Source organism: Bos mutus, chromosome 16 (assembly GCF_027580195.1).
Source record: "Bos mutus isolate GX-2022 chromosome 16, NWIPB_WYAK_1.1, whole genome shotgun sequence".
NCBI lineage: Eukaryota > Metazoa > Chordata > Mammalia > Artiodactyla > Bovidae > Bos > Bos mutus.
Window position 1 is genome coordinate 20,076,562 of NC_091632.1, and position 25,569 is coordinate 20,102,130.

The 25,569-nt window shown below is 40.2% G+C and overlaps 1 pseudogene; it reads left to right on the forward strand.

Moving 5' to 3' along the window:
* Window positions 1-24,155, forward strand: part of LOC102275972 (small ribosomal subunit protein eS4, X isoform-like) — a 57,938-nt pseudogene extending 33,783 nt beyond the window's left edge.
* Window positions 24,156-25,569: the final 1,414 nt, after the last annotated feature.

Sequence of the window (25,569 nt, forward strand, 5' to 3'; positions counted from 1 at the left end):
ATTCCATCTTGTGCTTCATCCAGCCCAGCACTGCACATGATGTACTCTGCATATAAGTTAAATAAGCAGGGTGACAATATACAGCCTTGACGTACTCCTTTTCCTATTTGGAACCAGTCTGCTGTTCCATGTCCAGTTTTAACTGTTGCTTCCTGACCTGCATACAGATTTCTCAAGAGGCAGGTCAGGTGGTCTGGTATTCCCATCTCTTTCAGAATTTTCCACAGTTTATTGTGATCCACATAGTCAAAGGCTTTGACATAGTCAATAAAGCAGAAATCGATGTTTTTCTGGAACTCTCTTGCTTTTTCCATGATCCAGCGGATGTGGGCAATTTGATCTCTGGTTCCTCTGCCTTTTCTAAAACCAGCTTGAACATCAGGAAGTTCATGGTTCACATATTGCTGAAGCCTGGCTTGGAGAGTTTTGAGCATTACTTTGCTAGCATGTGAGATGAGTGCAATTGTGCGGTAGTTTGAGCGTTCTTTGGCATTGCCTTTCTTTGGGACTGGAATGAAAACTGACCTTTTGCAGTCCTGTGGCCACTGCTGAGTTTTCCAAATTTGCTGGCATACTGAGTGCAGCACTTTCACAGCATCATCTTTCAGGATTTGAAATAGCTCAACTGGAATTCCATCACCTCCACTAGCTTTGTTCGTAGTGATGCTTTCTAAGGCCCACTTGACTTCACAGTCCAGGATATCTGGCTCTAGGTGAGTGATCACACCATCATGATTATCTGAGTTGTGAAGCTCTTTTTTGTACAGTTCTCCTGTATACAACAAAGCAATTCAGCCAAAAATTGAAAATCCACTATACTTCCAAAAACGTGATTTTTCTTAATAATAATTGTTAATAAATAAAATTTTAAAAATATTTTGTGTGTTTATATATGGTTTCAGAGAAATAAAAACCTGCCAGGATTTAGTAAATAATGTCTAGAAAATATATATAGCTCACAAGAAAGAAGTAAGTTTATTAGGTGAAAAGCAATTTAAATGTTTCTTGGATGTATTAACATTACTTGAAACTAGTGGCACTTTTTTGGTTACTAGTGCAATGCTACCTTAACTGTATCTGTTCAACATACTGAGGCCCAGTATCTACGAGAGAGCCACCTGAATTCCTAATTTCGGATAAAAGTACGCAGAGAACAAATGTATGTAGAATGTGAAAATTAGTAGCACTGACAAAATTTTATTATATTAAGGGCATAGGTTTTGGAGTCAGAAAAAAAATATTGAATTTATAACAAGTTCTGTCACTTCCTAGCTGTTTAATTTGAGGGTGAGGGGGCAGTTGCTTAACCTCCTTTAGTGTCATTTCCTAAATTATAAAATAGGGATGCTTATATTCACCTGCCACTGGATCATAAGACGTAAAGGAAAATCTGCATCTAAAATGACTACACATAATACAGAGCTGATAAGTGTTACCTACTTTATCATCCAGCATGTTCTTGATAGATAGACTAGTCATTCCAGACTCATCATAATTTGCTTACTTACAACAAGTTGTCGTTCTCACTGAGGGTACTGATTAGGTGTGAAGTAAACAATCTGTAGTTTGTGGTTTTCAGCTAATAGTAATACAAGCTGGTTTCCAGAGAAGAAAAAAGAAAACGGAGACTAAAGGTGAAGGCAGTAGAATGGGCTGTAGAATAAAAAGTAACTTTTAGAGAATTTTGAGGAAATTAATTGTTTCAAGGTTGACATTTAGATACGGGCAGGGAATTTGGTGCTTTGGGTGGACACGGTTTAGCACTAAACCCTTTAATGTATTTTAGTAGCCTCATAATCTGTTAAATAGCTATATGATTTTTATTTTTACATATTTTATGCAGCAAAATAAATCGCCATTTAAGTGCTTTTTGATGTGTGAAGTAATGGACTCTTTAATTGCCACTAGTAAGTGTCCTTAATTTAGTGAAATCTCTCCCCTGTCTGCTCTTTTACTCTTTGATAAGGCAAAGAATATTTATTTGCTTGCTGGTAATCATCTTTTATAAGCATGGTGATAAGGGATTCAGGAATGACATGTACATAGATATATATGGAGATTTATATGAGCTGTATCAGGTAAAAAATTCTCTTTATAAGTGGCACTTGAATTTATCTTATGGAGGGAATTGTCTTACTTTAAGAAATACTTCAATCAACTGCTAAGGGTAAAACATGAGACTCTCAGCAGAGTCAGCAGCAGACATGAGAACAAAAGAGGTACAATACTGCTTAGTATGGGAAAGGAACGATGTCCAGAGAAGCTAGGAGAAGACAGGCTGAGGCATCTGTTTGCTAAGTGATGCTTATTGAACTTGGGCTCCTACCCTCCAGAGACTGGGGTTGTATCTTTTCTGATGACTACATTTCAGAGAGATGGCTCCCAGGTCCATGAAAGACACATTCTTGAGTATAGAAGACAGATCTCAAAGAGACAGGGAAAGAATTTACAATTGCAAGTCTTTTTAAAAAGTAAATGCTCTATGGCAGAAATCACAACATTGTAAAAATGGAAAAAAAAAAAAGTAAAAAGAGCCCACGCATTGGAGAAGACCTTGATGCTGGGAAAGATTGAAGGCAGGAGGAGAAGGGGATGACAGAGAACGATGGGTGGCATCACCAACTCCATGGACATGAGTTTGAGCAAGCTCCAGGAGATGGTGGAGGACAGGAAAGCCTGGAGTGCTGCAGTCTGTGGGGCCGCAAAGAGTAGGACACGACTGAGCGACTGAAGAGCAACAACTGGTGGCTCAGTGGTAAAGAATCCACCTGCCATGCAGGAGACTTGCATTTGCTCCCTGGCTCAGGAATATCCCTTGAAGAAGGAGTAGTTACCCACTCCACTGTTCTTGCCTGGGAAATCCCATGGACAGAGAAGCCCTGCAGGCTACAGTCCACGGGGTCGTAAAAGAGTTGAACAGGACTTAGTGACTGAACAATAACAACAATCCCTATTTCGGTGGGCAGAATGACCCTAGCTGACATATCCTATGTATGTAAAGCATTCCTAGTTTTGATTAAACTTAATAGTTAACACTTCAGCATATTTGAAGAAGCATATTTATTGGGAGAAAGAATCCTCTTAAATTAGTATGCTTACACAATTAAATTTTGCCTTAATTCTCTGCAGTATTTTATGAATTTGCCCATGTCTTTTAAACTTTCAAATTTTTGGCATAAAGTTCTTCATAATATTATCTTATTAATTTTTATTATTTAAAATTCACAATTGGCCTTTATTTCACAAAGTTCATATCCTTTAGAAGAGTTTTTTGTACAATTTTTGCTATATGATGCTATTTAAAGAGAAAATAGACAAATGCACAAATTATGTCCTTTAAGCTACTTCTTTAACGTTGAGGAAATGTAAAGGTAGAAAAGTATTAGTTCCAGAGCCTGAGGAGTACATTTACTTATGTGTGTATTTATTAAATACTTATTTATTTGGCTGTGCCAGGTCTTCGTTGTGGCATGTGGAAATCTTATGTCTTCGTTGTAGCTTGCAGGTTCTTTTAGTTGTAGCGGGTGGGATCTAGTTCTCCAACCAGGGATTGAACCTGGGACCCTTGCATTGGGAGTGCAGAGTCTTAGCCTTCCGACCACCAGGGAAGTCCCAAGAGTACACTTATATTGCCTGAACTTGGATTTTCCCATTTAGTTAGATACATACTACACCAAAGTGAGTTTCTGAATTATCTGTTGCCTTGCTCTGGTACAATACTTTTATTAACTTTCTAATGTCTGTAGTAACCATAATTGTGTCTGCTTTTCCATCCTGATATGCTTATTTGTTCTTTCTTAACCCATATCAATAGATGTGTATCAATTTTTAATTTTTTTCAAACAAATATCTGGCTTTGTTGATACTATTATATTTTATTTTGTATTTCCTTATTTTTTTCCTTATTATTTACTTTATTATGTTCTCCCTTCTCCTGTTTGGGTTTATTTTGCTGTAATTTTTTCCAACATCTTGAGAAGTCTGCTTAGCTCCTACATTTTCAGCAATTTAAGTTTATAATTTTTGCAATTAAATCTGTAAATTTTCTTTTGGAAACTTAGAAGTATCCTCTAAGTTTTGATTCATGGCATTTAAAATTTTCCATATCTATTCCATATCTATGTCTTTTTTGACCCATGAGTTATTTAGAAGTATATTTCTTAATTGCTAGTTATCATTTTTAAATTATTGATTTCTAGCATAGCCATATATGATTTCAGTCTTTTGAAATTCATGATGACTTACTTTATGGCCTATACAGAGAATATTTGTAAATGTTTCTTGTGTCTTAGAAAAATTTTGGGTTAGCCTAAAAGTGTGTTCAGGCTTTTCACCATAGCATCGTATGGAAAAACCTGAACACACTTTTTGGCGAACCCAGTAACAGGTAGTCGACGGTTGTTGGGTCCAGCGTTCTGTACATGACGATTACATTTTATTTGTTAATATTCAGATCTTCCATCAGTTCAGTTCAGTTGCTCAGTCATGTCCAACTCTTTGAGACCCCATGGACTGCAGCAAGCCAGGCTTCCGTGTCCACCACCAACTCCTGGAGTTTACTCAAACTCACGTCCATTGAGTTGGTGATGCCATCCAACCATCTCATCCTCTGTCGTCCCCTTCTCCTCCCGCCTTCAATCTTTCCCAGCATCAGGGTCTTTTCCAATGAGTCAGTTCTTTGCATCAGATGGACAAAGTATTGGAGTTTTAGCTTCAGCATCAGTCCTTCCAGTGAATATTCAGGACTCATTTCCTTTAGGATTGACTGGTTGGATCTCCTTGCCGTCCAAGGGCCCATCAAGAGTCTTCTTCAACACCACAGTTCAAAAGCATCAATTCTTCAGTGCTCAGCTTTCTTTACAGTCCGACTCTCACATCCATACATGGCTACTGGAAAAACCATAGCCTGGACTAGATGGACCTTGGTTGGCAAAGTAATGTCTCTGCTTTTGAATATGCTGTCTAGGTTGGTCATAACTTTTCTTCCAAGGAGTAAGCGTCTTTTAATTTCATGGCTGCAGTCACCATCTGAAGTGATTTTGGAGCCCCCAAAAATAAAGTCCGTTACTGTTTTCACTGTTTCCCCATCTATTTCCCATGAAGTGATGGGACCAGATGCCATGATCTTCGTTTTCTGAATGTTGAGTTTTAAGCCAACTTTTTCACTCTCCTCTTTCACTTTCATCAGGAGGCTCTTTAGCTCTTCTTCACTTTCTGCCATAAGGGTGTGTCATCTGCATATGTGAGGCTGTTGATATTTCTGGCAATCTTGATTCCAGCTTGTGCTTCTTCCAGCCCAGCGTTTCTCGTGATGTACTCTGCATATAAGTTAAATGAGCAGGGTGACAATATACAGCCTTGACGTACTCCTTCCCCTATTTGGAACTAGTCTGTTGTTCCATGTCCAGTTCTAACTGTTGCTTCTTGACCTGAATACAGATTTCTCAAGAGGCAGGTCAGGTGGTCTGGTATTTCCATCTATTTCAGAATTTTCCAGAGTTTGTTGTGATCCACACAGTCAAAGGCTTTGGCATAGTCAATAAAGCAGAAATTGATGTTTTTCTGGAACTCTCTTGCTTCTTCCATGATCCAGCGGATGTTGGCAATTTGATCTCTGATTCCTCTGCCTTTTCTAAAACCAGCTTGAACATCAGGAAGTTCACGATTCACATACTGTTAAAGCCTGGCTTGGAGAGTTTTGATCATTACTTTGCTAGCGTGTGAGATGAGTGCAATTGTGCAGTTGTTTGAGCATTCTTTGGCCTTGCCTTTCTTTGGGATTGGAATGAAACTGACCTTTTCCAGTCCTGTGGCCACTGCTGAGTTTTCTAAGTTTGTTGGCATATTGAGTGCAGCACTTTCACAGCATCATTATTTAGGATTTGAAACTGCTCAACTGGAATTCCATCACCTGCACTAACTTTGTTTGTAGTGATGCTTCCTAAGGCCTGCTTGACTTCACATTCCAGGTTGTCTGGCTCTAGGTGAGTGATCACGCCATTATGGTTATCTGGGTCGTCAAGATCTTCTTGCCACCTCTTTTTAATATCTTCTGCTTCTGTTAGGTCCATAGCATTGCTGACCTTTATTGAGCCCATCTTTGCATGAAATGTTCCCTTGGTATCTCTAATTTTCTTGAAGAGATCGCTAGTCTTTCCTATTATATTGTTTTCCTCTATTTCTTTGCAATGATCACTGAGGAATGCTTTCATATCTCTCCTTAATATTCTTTGGAATTCTGCATTCAAATAAGTGTATATTTCCTTTTCTACTTTGCCTTTAGCTTCCCTTCTTTTCTCAGCTATTTGTAAGGCCTTCTCAGACAACCATTTTGCCTTTTTGCATTTCTTTTTCTTGGGGATGGTCTTGATCACTGCCTCCTGTACATTGTCGCAAAACCTCTGTCCATAGTTTTTCAGGCACTCTGTCTATCAGATCTAATCCCTTGAATCTATTTTTCACTTCCACTGTATAATCATAAGGGATTTGATTTAGGTCATACCTGAATGGTCTAGTGGTCTTCCCTACTTTCTTCAATTTAAGTCTGAATTTGGAAATAAGGAGTTCATGATCTGAGCCACAGTCAGCTCCCGGTCTTGTTTTTGCTGACTGTGTAGAGCTTCTCCACCTGTGGCTGCAAAGAATATAATCAGTCTGATTTCGGTGTTGACCATCTGGTGATGTCCATGTGTAGAGTCTTCTGTTGTGTTGCTGGAAGAGGGTGTTTGCTATGACCAGTATGTTCTCTTGGCAAAACTCTATTAGCCTTTGACCTGCTTCATTCTGTACTCCAAGGCCAAATTTGCCTGTTACCCCAGGTGTTTCTTGACTTCCTACTTTTGCATTCCAGTCCCCTATAATGAAAAGGACATCTTTTTTGGGTGTTAGTTCTAAAAGGTCTTGTAGGTCTTCATAGAACTGTTCAACTTCAGCTTCTTCAGCGTTACTGGTTGGGGCATAGGCTTGGATCACCGTGATATTGAATGGTTTGCCTTGGAAATGAACAGAGTTCATTCTGTCGTTTTTGAGATTGCATCCAAGTACTGCATTTCGGACTCTCTTGTTGACCATGATGGCTACTCCATTTCTTCTAAGGGATTCCTGCCCACAGTAGTAGACATAATGGTCATCTGAATTAAATTCACTCATTCCAGTCCATTTTAGTTCACTGATTCCTAGAACGTCAATGTTCACTCTTGCCATCTCCTGTTTGACCACTTCCAATTTGCTTTGATTCATGGACCTAACATTCCAGGTTCCTATTCAATATTGCTCTTTACAGCATCGGACCTTGCTTCCATCACCAGTCACATCCACAACTGGGTGTTGTTTTTGGTTTGGCTCCATCTGTTCATTCTTTCTGGAGTTCTTTCTCCACTGATCTCCAATAGCATATTGGGCAACTACTGACCCGGGGAGTTCATCTTTCAGTGTCATATCTTTTTGCTTTTTCATACTGTTCATGGGGTTCTCAAGGCAAGAATACTGGAGTGGTTTGCCATTCCCTTCCCCAGTGGATCACATTTTGTCAGAACTCTCCACCATGACCTGTCCGTCTTGGGTGGCCCTACATGGCATGGCTCATAGTTTCAGTGAATTAGACAAGGCTGTGGTCCATGTGATTAGACTGGTTAGTTTTCTGTGATGGTGGTTTTCAGCCTGTCTCCCCTCTGATGGAGAAGGTTAAGATGTTATGGAAGCTTCCTGTTGGGAGAGACTGACTGAGGGGCAAACTGGTTCTTGTTCCCATGGGTGGGGCCATGTTCAGTAAATCTTTAACCCAATTTTCTGTCCATGGGTGGGGCTGTGTTCCCTCCCTGCTATTTACATGGGGCCAAACTATGGTGGAGGTAATGAAAATAATGGCGACCTCCTTCAAAAGAATCCATGCGTGTACTGCTACACTCAGTGCCCCCAGCCCTGCAGCAGGCCACCACCGACCCATGCCTCCACTGGAGACTCCCGGACACTCACAGGCAAGTCTGGGTCAGTCCTATGAAAGTGAAAGTGAAGTCGCTCAGTCGTGTTCGACTCTTTGCGACACCATGGACTATAGCCTACCAGGTTCTTCCATCCAAGGGATTTTCCAGGCAAGAATACTGGAGTGGGTTGCCATTTCCTTCCTCAGGCGATCTTCCCAACCCAGGGATTGAACCTGCATCTCCTGCATTGTAGGCAGAGGCTTCACCATCTGAGCCACCAGGGATGGTAGTCCTTCTATAGTCTACTATAATTCTTTGGCTTCATTTTCCAGAAAAATTTGTAAATTTGTGGATTCAGAAGCCCAGTGATCACATTTGCTATGTGACAAAGTTACGTTATTTGACATAAATGTTATATAAGAAGAAATTTAACTTCTCAACCAATAATGTAATGAGTGATGAAATATTTATAATGTTCATCTATAAGAATTAAAAGCATTCAGGATAACTTTTTTGGAGCGTTAGAAATTGCACTGTTATCTTTTAAGCTTTGGGGGCAAAAATATTAACAGAGGGGCAACCACCAGTGATACATAGGTACCCTAATTATCTGGCATAGATATTTGGAGAGTATGGCCCTGTATACTCTGATTCTTTTTTCTCCAATTATTTATTTCATTTGAATTCACTCTCTTTGTGTCTTTCCAGTCTTAGCACTTTTCAATGAAGCTGCCCGACTCATACAAAGCTTCTGTTAATAGAACTTAGCCTCTGATGTTAGCTTCTGAGTATTTCACTCATTCTATCTGCATATTCCTCTTTCACCTGGCTTGAGCTGCCCTTCAGCTCCCCTCTCTCTCTGCTTGATGACCTGTTTTTTTGATGTGCTTCTCTGACTCATGCACTTTGCTTTTCTTCAGATAGTAACTGTGAGTCACAGCCCCCACCCAACCCCTTACCCCCTTCACCCAGGGCCTGTGGAACTGTTCAGACAGAACTAATTCCCACCAGGCCTTCCCATCAGAAGAGGGGAATATTGTGTTGGGTTCACGCATCAGTCCAGACACACTTTTCTCCCTGGTTCTCGGATGACGATTTCCCCAGCAACCTCCAACTCCCAGATGTCTGTCTGCTCTACCACAGAGTTCATAGTTCATCATAGTTTTTGCACTTGACTTTCAGTTCTGGCCTCTCAGTTGATTTATCTCCTCTCTTTCTCCCTCTGGCAAGTCCCAGTGGGTAAGCCTTAATAATAACCCTAGTATACCCTTAATGACTATTCTCTCTGCTTCTATTTCCTGATTTTTAAAAAGGCACAACATATAAAATGGCTCAGTGGGTAAAGAATCTGCTCCTCTGATGCAGGAGACACAGGAGACACAGGTTCGATTCCTGGATCAGGAATACCCCCTGGAGAAGGAAATGGCAACCCACTCCAGTATTCTTGCATGGAAAATCCCATGGACAGAGGAGCCTGGTGGGCTAAAGAGTCAGACATAAGTGCGCATATAAACTCAAAATATATAAAAAGGAATGAAGCATGAATGAAACTTGAAGAGACAATGCTAAGTGAAATAAGTAAGACACAAAGGGACAATATTGTATGATTCCACTTATACGTGGTACACAGAGCAGTTCAGTTCATAGAGACAGAAAGGTGTTTAGAAGTTACCAGGGGCTTGGGTTAGGGGCAATGGAGAATTATTGCATAAAGGCTATAGGGTTTCTGTTTGGAGTAATGAAAAAGTTTCAGAAATAGTTGTAATGGTTTGTGCCGTGTGGTAGATGTAATTCATGCCACTAAATTTTGCACTTAACAGTGGTTAAAATGGTGTGTTCGGTGTCATATATAATTTGCCACATTAAAACAAAACAGCACAATAATAGCTCCTTGACCTTTTGCAGCATCCTCCAGGGCTGTTCTTTTCGTCTGCCTCTTAAATATTAGGATTCAGCAGTTTTGGTCCTTGGTTCTCTCCTTTCATCATCCTGCCCTCTTCCTCTGGGGACTCTCATTTAGTTTGCTAATGAGGACTAAACCTATATTTTTAGCCTAATCCCTCTCCCAAGTGGCAGACCTGGGTTATTGTGATTACTTGAGATTTCCACCTGGATATTCCAATAGCTCTTCAATCTCTTCATTCCCCTACTCAGCTCATCTTCTTCCTTCCAAAGCAGTTCGTCCTGTCTGTCTCCAGCCTTCTGTTTTCCACAGCCATGTTTCCCAAACCAAACATTCAGGCGTTTTTCCCCTTTCCCCCATTTCCAGGCTCTCGGTAAGTCCTATCTTTCTTACTTTACCTTGCGCAATGCCCCACCACATACCCTACAGCAAAGTCAGGCTGCTAGTCTGGCCCTAACTCGAATTCTGTGTCTTTGGAAATCTCCTGCCTGGAGAGATTTGATCCTTTTTCTCTGCACTCTCAAATGACCCGCTCTGTCTACCTCAAGACCCAGGTGAAAGTTCACCTTCTTTGGAAGGCTGTCTCTCACCTTCTCTTTGCAATCTCTCTTTCTTTAGAGCAGTCATCCTTCTGTCCTTCCTGCCTGGGGAAAGTTTTCTCCCAAATCAGCATAAATGAAATCATTTTGCAAAGCATGTTGCAATTCATTGCAATTGTTTGTTTACATGTCTGACAGTCTCCTCCACTAGACTCTAATGTTTGTCGAGGGGGGAGCTGTGTCCAACTCCCAGCCAGGACTCTGGTCCATGGTAGGTGCTCCTTAAAGACCTACGTTGCCTCCCTATATAAACTTGAGAAAATTAGACATTTTTTCTTTTACTTTTCAACATGCTTTTGTTAAAAAAAAATCTTTCAATATGGACCATTCTTAAAGCATCCACTGAATTTGCCATAACACCACTTCACCCCATGCCTTGACTCCTTGGCTTCAAGGCTCATGGGACCACAGCTCCCCAACCAGGAACTGAACCTACAGTCCCCACACCGGAAGACGAAGTCCCAACCGTCGAACTGCCAGGGAAGTCCCATAGGCATGTTTTCAACACTTGAGATTCAAACACTTTTCAGAAAAGTCAGCTCACTTTGTGCTTCATTCTCTCTTTTCTGTTCCGTATTGCTAAGTGATTGTCCCCTAATTACTCAGAGCATTATGGTATTTTCCTCCAATTTTTTTTTTTTTTTGGTGTGTGTGGCTGCTCCAGTTACTTTCCTGATAGTTCTTATTTCATATTTTAGTGATTTTAAAATTAGTAAAGTTTAAAAGTTTAGGGGCACATCTAAAGATGGATATGGTAATACAACCTGGATAAAACCTAAGGAGTGAAAGAAAAATCCTATGGGATCCCTAAAAGTAGTGCTTCAGAGTGTTTAAATAAATCACATGTGTTTTAAAAATTAAAATGACCTGCAATTAATTTTACTTTTTAAAAATGATGGGTCTTTTTGTACTATAATTAGAGACTGTAGGACTTCAAAGCAGATTTGGAATTAACGTTTCTGAATAAATGTTAGTCAGTAAGAGACTCAGACTCCTCATTATTTCAGTCTTCTTAATACTAGTTTATTTTTGATCTGTTGCAAATAGCATAGCTTCTATATCAGTCACCGTTCTCCAGAGAAACACAACTTATAAATATATATTAGAACTTGAAATGAATTATTGTATATTAAAACCCATATGTTTTTCTAGTAGTCATGTATGGATGTGAGAATTGGACTATAAAGAAAGCTGAGCACTGAAGAATTGATGCTTTTGAACTGTGGTGCTGGAGAAGACTCTTGAGAGTCCCTTGGACAGCAAAGAGGTCCAACCAGTCCACCCTAAAGGAGATCAGTCCTGAGTGTTCATTGGAAGGACTGAAGTTGAAGCTGAAACTCCAAAACTTTGGCCACCTGATGCGAAGAGCTGACTCATTTGAAAAGACCCTGATGTTGGGAAAGATTGACGGCAGGAGGAGAAGGGGATGACAGAGGATGAGATGAGTTTGAGCAAGCTCTGGGAGCTGGTGATGAACAGGGAAGCCTGGCGTGCTGCAGTCCATGGGGTTGCAAAGAGTTGAACAAGACTAAGCAACTGAACTGAACTGATCTACCTGGAGATAGAATCAGATTCTGCAGGCTAGGGGCTCAGTCTGACAAGACTGTTTGTCCCCACCCCCTGGTTTAGATGCCCATCTCAAGTCTAGGTTGTTACCTGTACTTCTGACCAACTGGCTGAAGATCAAAGGTTCCCTCTACTCTCTTCTTGGGTTGAATTAGTTTGCCAGAGTGTCTCACAGAAACAATTTACTTACTAGATCATTGGTACATGATAAAAGGATACCAATCAGGAATAGCCAGAAGGCAGGCATGTGGTAAGGGCACAAATCTTCCATACCCTGTCCGAGCACCAGTCTTCCAACCCCTGCAAACTCTCTGAACCCGGTCTATTTGGGTTTTCATGGAAACTTCATTACATAGGAATGGCTAATTAAATCGTTGGCCAATGACAACTGGTTCAACCTCCAGCCCCTCTCCCCTTGTGGTTGGCTTTCCCTGGCAACCAACCCCCCTTGCCTCACACCCTCTCCTCCTTCATTAACCTAGGGCTTTACAAAAGTCACTCATTAACATAAAAAAGACATTTTTATCGTTCTCACATTTATGAAATTTCAGGGGTTTTAGGAGCTCGGTACCAGAAATGGGGATGAAGACCAAAGATATATTTCTTATTATAATTCACAATGCCACAGCCCCCATCTGAATATTTACTCCCAAAGCTTAAAAGATATCAGTATAACTTCTGATTAAACAGAAAGTATTTAGGGAATTCCCTGGCTGTCCAGTGGTTAGGACTTGGTGCTTTTACTACATGGTCAGGATTTAATCCCTGGTTGGGGAACTAAAATCCTGCAAGCCTCATGGTGCTGCTAAAAAAGCAAATAAACAAATTTTTGAATGTTTTGATTCTTACAGCTGAGCATTATGAATGCTCTTCTCCCAAATTATTTTACATATATGTAAATAAATATAAAGAGATTTAATTTTAAGGAATTGATTGTGGGGACTGGTATGTCTAAACCTCATAGGGCAGGCCAGCAGCTTGGTAACCCAGAAAAGATTTCTATATTATTCTTGACTCAGAATTTCTTTCCAGAAATCCTTAATTTTTGCTGTTAAGGCTTTTAGTTAATTGAATGAGGCCCATCCACTTCATTGAGGGTAATCTCCTTTCCTTTATCCCTGGGTGGGGAAGATCTGCTGGAGGAGGGCATGGCAACCCACTCCAGTATTCTTGCCTGGAGAATCCCATGGACAGGGAATCCTGGCGGGCTACAGTCCACAGAGTCACAAAGAGCTGGACACGAGTGAAGCAACTTACATGAATGCATGCACTGATTATAGATGTTAATTACATTTACAGAATACCTCCACAGCAATATTTAGACCATTTGACCAAACAGCTGGATACCATAGCCTAGCCAAATTGACACTTAAAATTTAATCATCAGCTACCCTAGTGGTTATATTCATCAGCAAGGGATGATAAAAAGCAATAGTATAATCATTCACTGTGTCTTAATTTCCCCCACAAAATGTCTGGATAGTAAGTCAAAGAGAAATCTACCAAGCTAAGTCCTAGTGGAATTCCAGACTACTTTGTTGCAAGTACCTTTTGAGCAGCTATCTTAGAGCTATATATTTTTACTTTAAAAGTGATCAGAAATATGTATAGAGGTATTGCTGTATTATTTTTATCTTACCCTACAGCTTGGCTTCCAAGTTAGAACATTTGCTTGAGAAAGATACTGTAGCTAATTTTGAAATTAGATAGGCAGAGTTCAGGCTATTGAGCTATAGATGGAATGTTTTAGGATTGGCTGATTTCTATCATTGAATAGTTTGTGTACCTCCTTTAGAAGATAACCCCTTTCTTATCTACGAAGTAGGAATAACATTTATCTCTTATTATTGTTGAGAGGTTTAAACAATGTATTGACGTGTCTAATGCAGTACCTCATACACAGTAGGTATTCCATAAATGTTTTCTTCACTTGTCCTACAATAGTTTTCAGAACTGCAACCAGAGAGAACCTCTAAGCAATGTGAACTCATTGAGCTCATGAACTGGATAAGAAGATGAAACCTTTTTCTTTGTTGTTGAACTTTCCATGAACCTTAGCATCTCATTTGTTTTCTTTTGACTGTGCAAGGCTACAGAAGTAGAAAGAGGATTACTTTCCCTCCATTTTCTCTCACGAACTCAAGTATGCATTCATTTATTTGTCCATTCATTCAACAACTCTTTACCGAATGCCTTTATGCTCCAGGCATCGTGGCAGGTACCAGGGATATGACAGTGATCACTCATTGTGGTCTTTGTTCTTCAGGGGCTCACAGGAGATGATAGGGTGACCAGAACTACTGACACACACACAAAAAAGCATGGAAAGAGGTAGGTTCAGGTTCTACTGATGGTTTCATATTTGCTTGTGGAAAAGATAATGATGTTGTCAGCAAGCATTTTGTAAATAATATTTTACAGCTTAAGAAAAATACAACATACTGAAAGAGAAAAAACGAGAACAATAGATGATGAAAAAAGGTCTTAATGAGAAAATATTTGCCAGCTATTAGTGTTGGCATTTTTATTATCCATCCATCATGTTCCATTTGTTAAATGGACCAGTTTAAATTACTTACATTTCACAGAATAACAAAATTAAGACTTAGGAGAACAGCTTTTGCTTTAAAATTTCTGCTGCTTTGATATTCACAGCAAATTAGAAATGATGCTCATTACCCTTTGGTGTGGCCTTACTCTGGGTCCAGCATTGGGCTAAGCAGTTCAAGAATCCTGAGCTTCAGTTCTCAAAGTGATCCCCATCTTGGAAAATAGGAAAGCTAAAGCACAGAGAAGTTAAGTAGATTACTTAAGGTTGCTGGTGGAATCAGAGTTTGAACCCAGAAAGCCTGACTTCAGAGCTCTCTGAACTACCTATCTTATAGGGAATCAAAAAAAAAAAAAAAAAAAGTCCTAAAATGCTGAGACATTACTATGAATATACATGGAGTCATATTTTATTTTATTAAAAAAGTAGGCAATACTCTTACATGATTAAAAAATTTAAAGGCATAAAAGGATATCAAGTATTTTCTCATGGTCTTTCTTTTTGTCTCATGGGACTCCTATGATTCGAATGTTGTGGCGTTTAATATTGTCCTGGAGGTCTCTGAGATTGTCCTCATTTCTTTTAATTTGTTTTTCTTTTCCCCTCTCTGATTCATTTATTTCTACCATTCTATCTTCTATTTCACTAATCCTATCTTCTGCCTCCGTTATTCTACTATTTGTTGCCTCCAGAGTGTTTTTTATCTCATTTATTGCATTATTCATTATATATTGACTCTTTTTTATTTCTTCTAGGTCCTTGTTAAACTTTTCTTGCATTTTCTCAATCCTTACCTCCAGGCTATTTATCTGTGATTCCATTTTTATTTCAAGATTTTGGATCATTTTCACTATGATTATTTGGAATTCTTTATCAGGTAGATTCCCTATCTCTTCCTCTTTTGTTTAGTTTGGTGAAAAGAGCCTTCAGAATGGGAGAAAATAATAGCAAATGAAGCAACTGATAAACGACTAATCTCAAAAATATACAAGCAACTCCTGCAGTTCAATTCCAGAAAAATAAATGACCCAATCAAAAAATGGGCCAAAGAACTAAACAGACATTTCTCCAAAGAAGACATACAAATGGCTGACAAACACATGAAAAGATGCTCAGCATGACTCATTATCAGAGAAATGCAAATCAAAACCACAATGAGGTACCATTTCACACCAGTCAGAATGGCTGTGATCCAAAAGTCTACAAGTAATAAATGCTGGAGAGGGTGTGGAGAAAAGGGAACCCTGTTGGTGGGAATGCACTCCATACATAGTATGGAGAACAGTGTGGAGATTCCTTAAAAAAAACTGGAAATAGAACTGCCTTATGATCCAGCAATCCCACTGCTGGGCATACACACCGAGGAAACCAAAATTGAAAGAGACACGTGTACCCCAATGTTCATCGCAGCACTGTTTATAATAGCCAGGACATGGAAGCAACCTAGATGTCCATTAGCAGATGAATGGATAAGAAAGCTGTGGTACATATACACAATGGAGTATTACTCAGCCATTAAAAAGAATACATTTGAATCAGTTCTAATGAGGTGGATGAAACTGGAGCCTATTATACAGAGTGAAGTAAGCTAGAAAGAAAAACACCAATACAGTATACTAATGCATATATATGGAATTTAGAAAGATGGTAATGACAACCCTGTATGCGAGACAGCAAAAGAGACACAGATGTATAGAACAGTCTTTTGGACTCTGTGGGAGAGGGAGGGGGTGGATAATTTGGGAGAATTGCATTAAAACATGTATAATATCATATAAGAAACGAATTGCCAGTCCAGGTTCGATGCAGGATACAGGAAGCTTGGGGCTGGTGCACTGGGATGACCCAGAGGGATGGTATGGGAGGGAGGTGGGAGGGGGGTTCAGGATGGGGAACATGGGTACACCCGTGGCGGATGCATGTTGATGTATGGCAAAACCAATACAATATTGTAAAGTAAAAATAATAATAAAAATAAATAAATAAAAGGATATCAAAAAGCAGAGACATTACTTTGCCAACCAAGGTCCGTCTAGTCAAGGCTATGGTTTTTCCAATAGTCATGTATGGATGTGAGAGTTGGACTACAAAGAGAGCTGAGTGCTAAAGAATTGATGCTTTTGAACTGTGGTGTTGGAGAAAACTCTTGCGAGTTCCTTGGATGGCAAGGAGATTCAACCAGTCCATCCTAAAGGGAATCAGTCCTAAATATTCATTGGAAGGACTGATGTTGAAGCTGAAACTCCAATACTTTGGCCACCTGATGCAAAGAACTGACTCATTTGAAAAGACCCTGATGCTGGGAAAGATTGAGAGCAGGAGGAGAAGGGGATGACAGAGGATGAGATGGTTGGATGGCATCACTGACTCGATGGACATGAGTTTGAGTAAACTCTGGGAGCTGGTGATGGACAGGGAGGCCTGGCATGCTGCAGTCCATGGGCTTGCAAAGAGTTGGACAAGACTGAGTGGCTGAACTGAACTGAACTGAAAAGGATATGTAGTAAAAAAGCTCTCTCCAGATCTCATCTGCCAACTACCTACTCCCCCTGTCCTGAAAGACAACAAATAAGCTTGTATATATTATCGGTTTCTCTCTCTTTTTACATAAATGGTAGGCTACCTTGTGACCCATTGCATATCTTTCTTTCCCCCCTTAAAAATGTATCCTAGACATCTTTCTCTTTTTTTAAACATAAATTGCTTTCTATTTCTCTTTTAACCTTTGCCTAGTTTTCTATGGCATAAATGTCCCATGTGAGCTCATGTGTGTTCAGTCACTAAGTTGTGTCTGACTCTTTGCAACCCTATGGACTGTAGACCGCCAGGCTCCTCTGTCTGATGCTTTGTCCAGTACTTTTAAAATTACATTTTATTTTGTGTGAAATTGATTTTGCATAAAGTTTGAGCTTTATTTTATTTTTTCCAGATGGCTCCCTGTTGCTCCAATAAAATACTAAAAAACATCTGCATCAGTCAGTACACTTACCAGCTCACACAACAAGAAATCTGAGGTAGGGCTGTTTCCAGAGTTGACTATTTCAGTAGTTCAACGTGATTTCTAGGACCCAGATTCCCTTCACATTTTCCATGTATTGACTGACTTTCCTCCTTTATTCAAACAAAAAATTGAGGGCTTTGTCTCTTCTACATGTCCTCAAGACAAGCTTAGTGCTACAAGAATTCCATTTAATTAGATAAAAGACATTTTTGTACAACTGAACATAACAGATTTGCAGAATATTTTCCACGCTTCAAATTAACTGAAGTAGGAATCACCTCTATCAACAGTTTCAGCTATTGTGTCCAATACAAGAAATATGACATTATTTTCTATTGGAGGCTATGTGGTTATACTCCAGAATGGGATTTGAGAAAATTGAATACAACTCTGATAGAACTGGCCAAGAACTGCCTCAACTCCTTACCAAATCCTGCAGCCCACCGGCATCTGAACCTCAGCATCTGTGTTTCCCTTGAGTCATAGTGGGTAAAGCATCCTTGCCCCAGTCAAGGGCAAAGGCCAGTTCTTTCACACAGCTGTGTATCTTCAGTTATCCCCTTGCGCTTTTGTATCATCAGATTCTTTCTATTGCATTGCCTCCACTAGCAGTCTAATATCTCTCTCTCTGTCCTCCACCCGCCACCAATCACCACTCCATTTCTCGTCCCTACTCAACAGAAAAATTTCTGAAAGCCATGTTTAGCTTGCTGCCTTTTTGTCCTGCCTCTCATTCTTGCCATAATGCACTTCAGTCAGGCTTTCATTCCTCCATTCTCCCAACCCCACATCGATAAGAGATAGTTCCTGTTAAGGTTGCTTGTGTAGATGTCCGTGAAGCCAAACTCATCTGATTTTCCCCTAACTGGCCTGAGAGCTCTTTCTTAGCATCTTTTCTGGCTCCTCCTCCTCCAGCAGACCTCTTGCAAGCCTCTGTGTTTTCAACCTGCACTCTGTACTTCCCTACTGCCATGGCTTTAAGTATCATCTATTCACAGATGACTTCAAATCCATACCTCTTTTCCTGACCTCTATCCTGAGTTCTAGACTTATTTATCCAACTACCTTTCAGAATTTCCTTATAAGTGTTTAATAAAAATGTCAAACTTAATATGTATGTTCATTGTTCAGTCGTGTCTGATTCTTTGCGACCCCATGGACTGTAGCCTGCCAGGCTCCTCTGTCCATGAAATTTTCCAGGCAAGAATACTAGAGTGGGTTGCCATTTCCTACTCCAGGTGATCTTCCAGACCCAGGGATTGAACCCACATCTCCTGGGTCTCCTGCATTGCAGGCATATTCTTTATGCAGAACTAATTATTTCTCCCTTCCTCCCAGTTTACTCTTCCCAGGGTCTTCCCCATCATGGTAAATGGTATCTTCATTTGTCCAACTGCCCACAAGCAATTATCAACAAGTCCTGTAGTGCTTACGAAGTATGTCTTGAGTCTGGCTACTGCTCCCGTCTTCACTGACACACCCTAGGCCAGGTGACCACCATCTAGCCTGAACTACTAAGACCATCTTCCAATCAGTCCAGATTCCTGTCTTTTTCAGTCTGATCCTTTCTCCATATAGTAGTCTCAGTGATTTTTCTTTTTTTCATTAATCTTATTTTTTCCTTCAACTTTTGTTTTTTAAATTTTAATTAATTTTTAAAAATTGGAGTCTAGTTGCTTTACAATGTTTCTTTAGTTTCTATTGTACAGCAAAGTGAATCACCTGTACAGATACATATATCTCCTCATATTTGGATTTCCTTTTCATTTAGGTCACCACAAAGCACTGAGTAGAGTTCCCTGAGCTATACAGCAGGTTCTCATGAGTTATCTACTTTATACACAGTCTCAATAGTGTATATAAGTCAATCCCAACCTCTCAGTTCACCCCCCTAGTTGTCCATACATTTGTTCTCTATGTCTGTGACTCTATTTGTGCTTTACAAACAGGTTCATCTACACCATTTTTCTAGATTCTGCATATATATATGTTAATATACAGTATTTGTTTTTCTCTTTCTGACAAACTTCACTCCGTATGACAATGTCTAGGTTCCATCCACATAGCTGCAAATGGCTAAAATGAAAATTAGATTTTGTGACTTCTTTCCTCAAAACTTATATTGGGGTCTCATCACCCTCTGTAATAAAACCAAAACTTCTCTTCCTGATACACAGGGTTCTACAGGGTGTGGCATTTGCCCACCAAACCTCATCTCTGTTCATTTCCTCCCCTTTTCATTCCAGCAGAAGCACTATGGCTGTTTTTCTTTCCATCAAGCACACCAAGCTTGTTTCCATGTTAGAACCTTTGCACCTGCGCTTGGAATACTCTTCCTCTATATTTGCATAGATGTGTCCTCATCACTCACGGCTTGGCTCAAATGAGAGTTCTTAGAGATTCTGTGCTGAGTAACCTACTAAATCAGCTGTGTCTTTCCCCGTGTTCTGTCATTCTCCACCACAATTCTATACTAGCATTTTGTAGCATCATTTATAAGGAATGGAAATCTCATTTACTCACTGACCACTCAGTCATCACTCTGAATGTAAACTCTTGATGTCAGAGCCTCCGGCTGTCTTATGCTCTGCTGTATTCCCATTATCTGAAACAGTTCCAAATATTCATCAGCAGTGAATACTCCTTAAATGTTTGTTAACTGATTAATTACTCCATGTTTGTTCTGAACATTTACCTCTTCTGATCTCAGTTCCTTCAGTATTAAAATGAGGAAGCCTGGAGAAGAGAATACCTGAAATTCCTTCTGGATCAGTCTGATAACCTACAGTAATTACAGGAAAAATCTTGTTGCATCAGAGATTTGTATCTACTAAAGAACATTCATTCATTCATTCAACAAGCTCTTTCTGAGTGCTGACCAAAAGCCTGGGACTGTTCTAGGCATCGGAGGCCAAGTCATAGCCATCAAGGTTCTAGCACATAAGTCTCAACAGACAAACAGAAAACCTATAAAGTTAATGTGATCCTTGTTTTCCATCTGCTTTTCTACTGATACTTTCACAACAGTTTTCTCGATACTGCTTAGTTTATCAACACTGGGCTCCCTCTTACCATGGTTAATTTCCAAGACTTCTAGGATTAAGGGACATAATTTATGTGGCTATAACTTTAATAGCACCATGTAAAACATAGCCATTAAGGCTGCAGAATTCCTGCCAATTTGATTTAGCTCTAATCCAAACTCTGCCATACTTCCAAATTTAATTGCAGCCTGACTTACACTAAAATTTTAAATTTTATGAATCTAATTTTTTAAAAAATGAGATCAGTAAGGAACTAAAATTGTAAACATTCAGGTAGTAACACGTACAGGACTGCTAATTCTCTTGCCAAAATTTGAGACAGATGACTTTAAATTTGAATTGGAATTAGTGTACATAGAGAGCCAATCATTAATCAAGTGTCTAGAATGAAAATAAATCACTTTTAAACATGACTGTAGAGAATGAAAAATGATTACGAAAAGTAAAGCAAATTATTATATATTGTGCTAACTGCCATTTGTTGGCATAGGCTACAAATCACTCATAGAAAGCAATGTCTATTTATATTTGCTTTAATCATTTATATAAAGAGATTTAGTATAGCTACAGAATGTTTTAATCTTGCATATAAGTACTATATTTCAAGCAATATATATTGGTCAAAATGTTTTTGGTTGGAAAGGAAGACAGAAACCCAATTCAAACTTAACCAAAAAAAAGGCGGGGGGAGGGAACTATTTATTGTTTCATGTAACTGGGAAAGCCAGAACTCAACTAATAGAATGTCATCAGAGAACTCTTTTGTTTCAGTCAGAGGCTCTCCTTTTGGTGAACAAATGTTCACTAGCTGCTTTATTGACTATGCCAAAGCCTTTGACTGTGTGGATCACAACAAACTCTGGAAAATACTGAAAGAGATGGGAGTACCAGATCACCTGACCTGTCTCTTGAGAAACCTGTATGCAGGTCATCAAGCAACAGTTAGAACTGGACATGGAACAACAGACTGGTTCCAAATAGGAAAAGGAGTACGTCAAGGCTGTATATTGTCACCCTACTTATTTAACTTATATGCAGAGTACATCATGAGAAATGCTGGGCTGGAAGAAGCACAAGCTGGAATCAAGATTGCCGGGAGAAATATCAATAACCTCAGATATGCAGATGACACCACCCTTACGGCAGAAAGTGAAGAAGAGCTAAAGAGCCTCTTGATGAAAGTAAAAGAGAAGAGTGAAAAAGTTGGCTTAAAGCTCCACATTCAGAAAATTAAAATGGCACCTGGTCCCATCACTTCATGGGAAATAGATGGGGAAACAGTGGAAACAGTGGCTGACTTTATTTTTCTGGGCTTCAAAATCACTGCAGATGGTGATTGCAGCCATGAAATTAAAAGACGCTTACTCCTTGGAAGTAAGGTTGGTCATGACCAACCTAGACAGCATATTCAAAACCAGAGACATTACTTTGCCAACAAAGGTCCGTCTAGTCAAGGCTATGGTTTTTCCTGTGGTCATGTATGGATGTGAGAGTTGGACTATAAAGAAAGCTGAGTGCTGAAGAATTGATGCTTTTGAACTGTTGGTGTTGGAGAAGACTCTTGAGAGTCCCTTGGACTACAAGGAGATCCAGCCAGTCCATCCTAAAGGAGATCAGTCCTGGGTGTTCATTGGAAGGACTGATGCTGAAGCTGAAACTCCAATACTTTGGCCACCTGATGCAAAGAGCTGACTCATTTGAAAAGACCCTGATTCTGGGAAAGATTGAGGGCAGGAGGAGAAGGGGATGACAGAGGATGAGATGGTTGAATGGCATCACCAACTTGATGGACATGGGTTTGGGTGGAGTCTGGGAGTTGGTGATGGACAGGGAGGCCTGGCATGCTGCGGTTCATGGGGTTGCAAAGAGTCGGACACGACTGAGCGACTGAACTGAACTGAACTGAACTGAGCAGCTCAAGATTCATGACTTACCAGTTTATCAGCCCAAGGGGAAAGGGAGCAGTTGTTTTCCTTTAAAAAATTGTTATTAATTTATTGGCTCTTCGTTGCTGCCTGGGCTTTTCTCTAGTTGCGTTGCGTGGGTTTCTATAGCTTCTCTTGTTGCAGAGCACAGGCTCTAGGGCATGTAGACTTTAGCAGCGGCAGCTCCTGGGCTCTAAGGTCCAGGCTCAATGTTTGTGCTGCATGAGCTTAGTTGCTCCACAGAACGTTGGATCTTCCTGGATCAGGGATCAAACCCGTCTCTCCTGCACTGGCAGGTGGATTCTACACCACTGAGCCACCGGGGCAGCCCAACAGTTCTTTTTCAGTAGCTACAATAGAGAAATCCTGGGCAAGATTCTAACTGGCCCAGTTTGGAAACAGACTAACAAAATGTATTCCAAAGGCCCTAACACGCTTTCTTCTTCAGAACTGTTATTCTTGCAGTGAGCTAATTAATGTTGGCTAAATTTTAGGAGAATATAATCTGATTAAATTGATCCACCTTAAGGTGTTTAAAAGTGATAGATTTATCATTTACAACTTAAATAAAATGATAATTTGGTGCAATGTCAAAATAAGAAAAGAAATTTAAGGCAGTGTGGATGAAGACAGTTTTAATTGGGTTCAATAAATTATGCCAATGTGTAAGGATACCTTCTTTCAAACATAAGGCATAGAAATCTGGACATGTCTGTCCTACTCACACTATTTGTGAGTGCAAAGAGTATTGGGAAGATGCTGTGAGAAGGGTCTGTCCTTGGTTCAGGCAATAAAGGATACATTGTCTGTAGAGAACAAAAAGCAATAATAAAACTAAGTCAGCTCCTTTTCGTGCCTAGTGCCTAGCGCAGCCACAGCTTGTGGTCCCGAGAAGCACCTGAAGCCCATAGCAGCTCCAAAGCTTTGGATAAACTGACTGGTGTGTTTGCTCCTCGTCCATCTACCAGCCCCACAAACTAGGGAATGTTTGCCCCTAATCATTTTCCTAAGGAACAGACTCAACTATGCCCCAATAGGAGACGAAATAGAGATCTATATGCAGAATTTCATTAAGAGTGATAGCAAGGTCTGCCCCAACATAACTTACCCTGCTGGTTTTATGGATGTCATCAGCACTGATAAAACTGGAGAGAGTTTTCATCTGATCTATGACACCAGTGGTTGCTTTGCTGTTCGTTGTATTACACCTGAGGAGGCAAGGTACAAGCTGGGCAAAGTGGGAAAGATCTTTGTGGGACAAAAGGAATCCTTCATCTGGTGACCCACGATACTCGCATCATCCGCTACCCTTGATTCCCTCATCACGGTGAATGACACCATTCAAATTGACTTGGAGACTGGAAAGAGTACTGATTTAATCAAATTTGACACTGGTGCATGGTGACTGGAGGTGCTAACCTGAGAAGAACTGGTGTGGTCACCAATCAGGAGAGATATCCTGGTTCTTTCGATGTAGTTCATGTGAAAGATGCCAATGGCCACAGCTTTGCCACATGGCTCTCAAAAGTTTTCATTATTGGCAAAGGCAACAAACCATGGAACTCCCTTCCCTATGGAATGGGTATCCGCCTTACCATTGCTGAGGAGAGAGGCAAGAGCCTAGAAGCCAAATAGAGCAGTGGATAAAATGATTCCTGGGTGACATGATTGGAAAAGTCTTTGTACTTAGTTAAAGATAATACCACATTAAAAAAAAAATGGCTAAGTCATTTTGGTCTTCCCTGGTGGCTCAGACAGTAAAGAATCTGCCTGTAATGCAGAAGACCTGGGTTTGATCCCTGGGTGGGGAAGATCCCCTGGAGGAGGGCATGCAACCCACTATTCTTGCCTGGATAATCCCATGGACAGAGGAGCCTGGCAGGCTACAGTCCATGGGGTTGCAAACAGTGGGACATGACTGAGTGACTAAGTCAGCTTGCATTTTCTTATTATCATGTATAGGAATTCTAAACAATTTCAGTGATGTGATATCCATCCCCAACTTGATGGACCAGCCCCACTGTTACTGCATCTCCCTGGAGTTGCTTGTCAATACCTCCTCTCATCTCCCGATTCAAGCACGCTGCAGTAGAAGTCAGAGCGCTGGCATATTACTTTTCACAACTATTGCTACCCGACTAGGAGAATTAATGCATTATATAGAAAAGAGGGAACTGAGACTGCAAAAGGAAATAATCAAGAGATTATGCTTTACAAAATGGATTATAATTAATGTCAAACTGTGCGTTATAAGCAGTTAGTATAAGCTCGTAATATAAAATAATTGAATTAGTCCCCCAAATAAATCCAACAGAAAAGTCTGTTCTGGAAGAGTAATTCATTTGTCAGCTGAGCAAAAGAAGCTTATAAGGAATAGCTGAATAATGCCAAACGACTGTTAAACTAATTTAAAGGCAAGCATGTGAATTTGATTTGGACCAGAGTCTGTGTCATTTCCTTCATTTTCATGTAGCCCCAGCCCAGCACGGAGTATCACAGCTCGTCCAGCAGGTGGCACTCTTCTCTTTGTGCACTTGTACTAAACTAACCACTTGTCCAAGTACAAGGTAATCTTGACTTCAGAAGAACTCTATAATCTGTTTATTTATGGCAATAATACAGTCATAGATTTTTGCAAGAGTAACTATGCTGGTCTATTCTTTGTCAGTTTTCTTTCTTAAATCAATCTGCTCTTCCCCAGTAGCATATTAGACACCTTCTAACCTGGGGAGCTCATCTTTCAATGTCATACCTTTTTACCTTTGCAAACTGTTCATGGCATTGTCACAGAAAGAATACTGGATTGGTTTGCCATTCCCTCCTCCAGTGGCTCGTGCTTTGTCAGAACTCTTCATTATGACCTCTTCATCTCTGGTGACCCTGCCCAGCATGGCTCATAGCTTCACTGAGTTATGCAAGTCCCTTCAACCACAACAAGGCTGTGATCCATGAAGGGGCTTAAGTCAAAGACTTGTTTTACCATACTACGTGGACTGGGACTGATGGGAGAGGGTGGATATAGCGGGCAACACTGCCCTGATTAGCATCGTATGTCCATCCT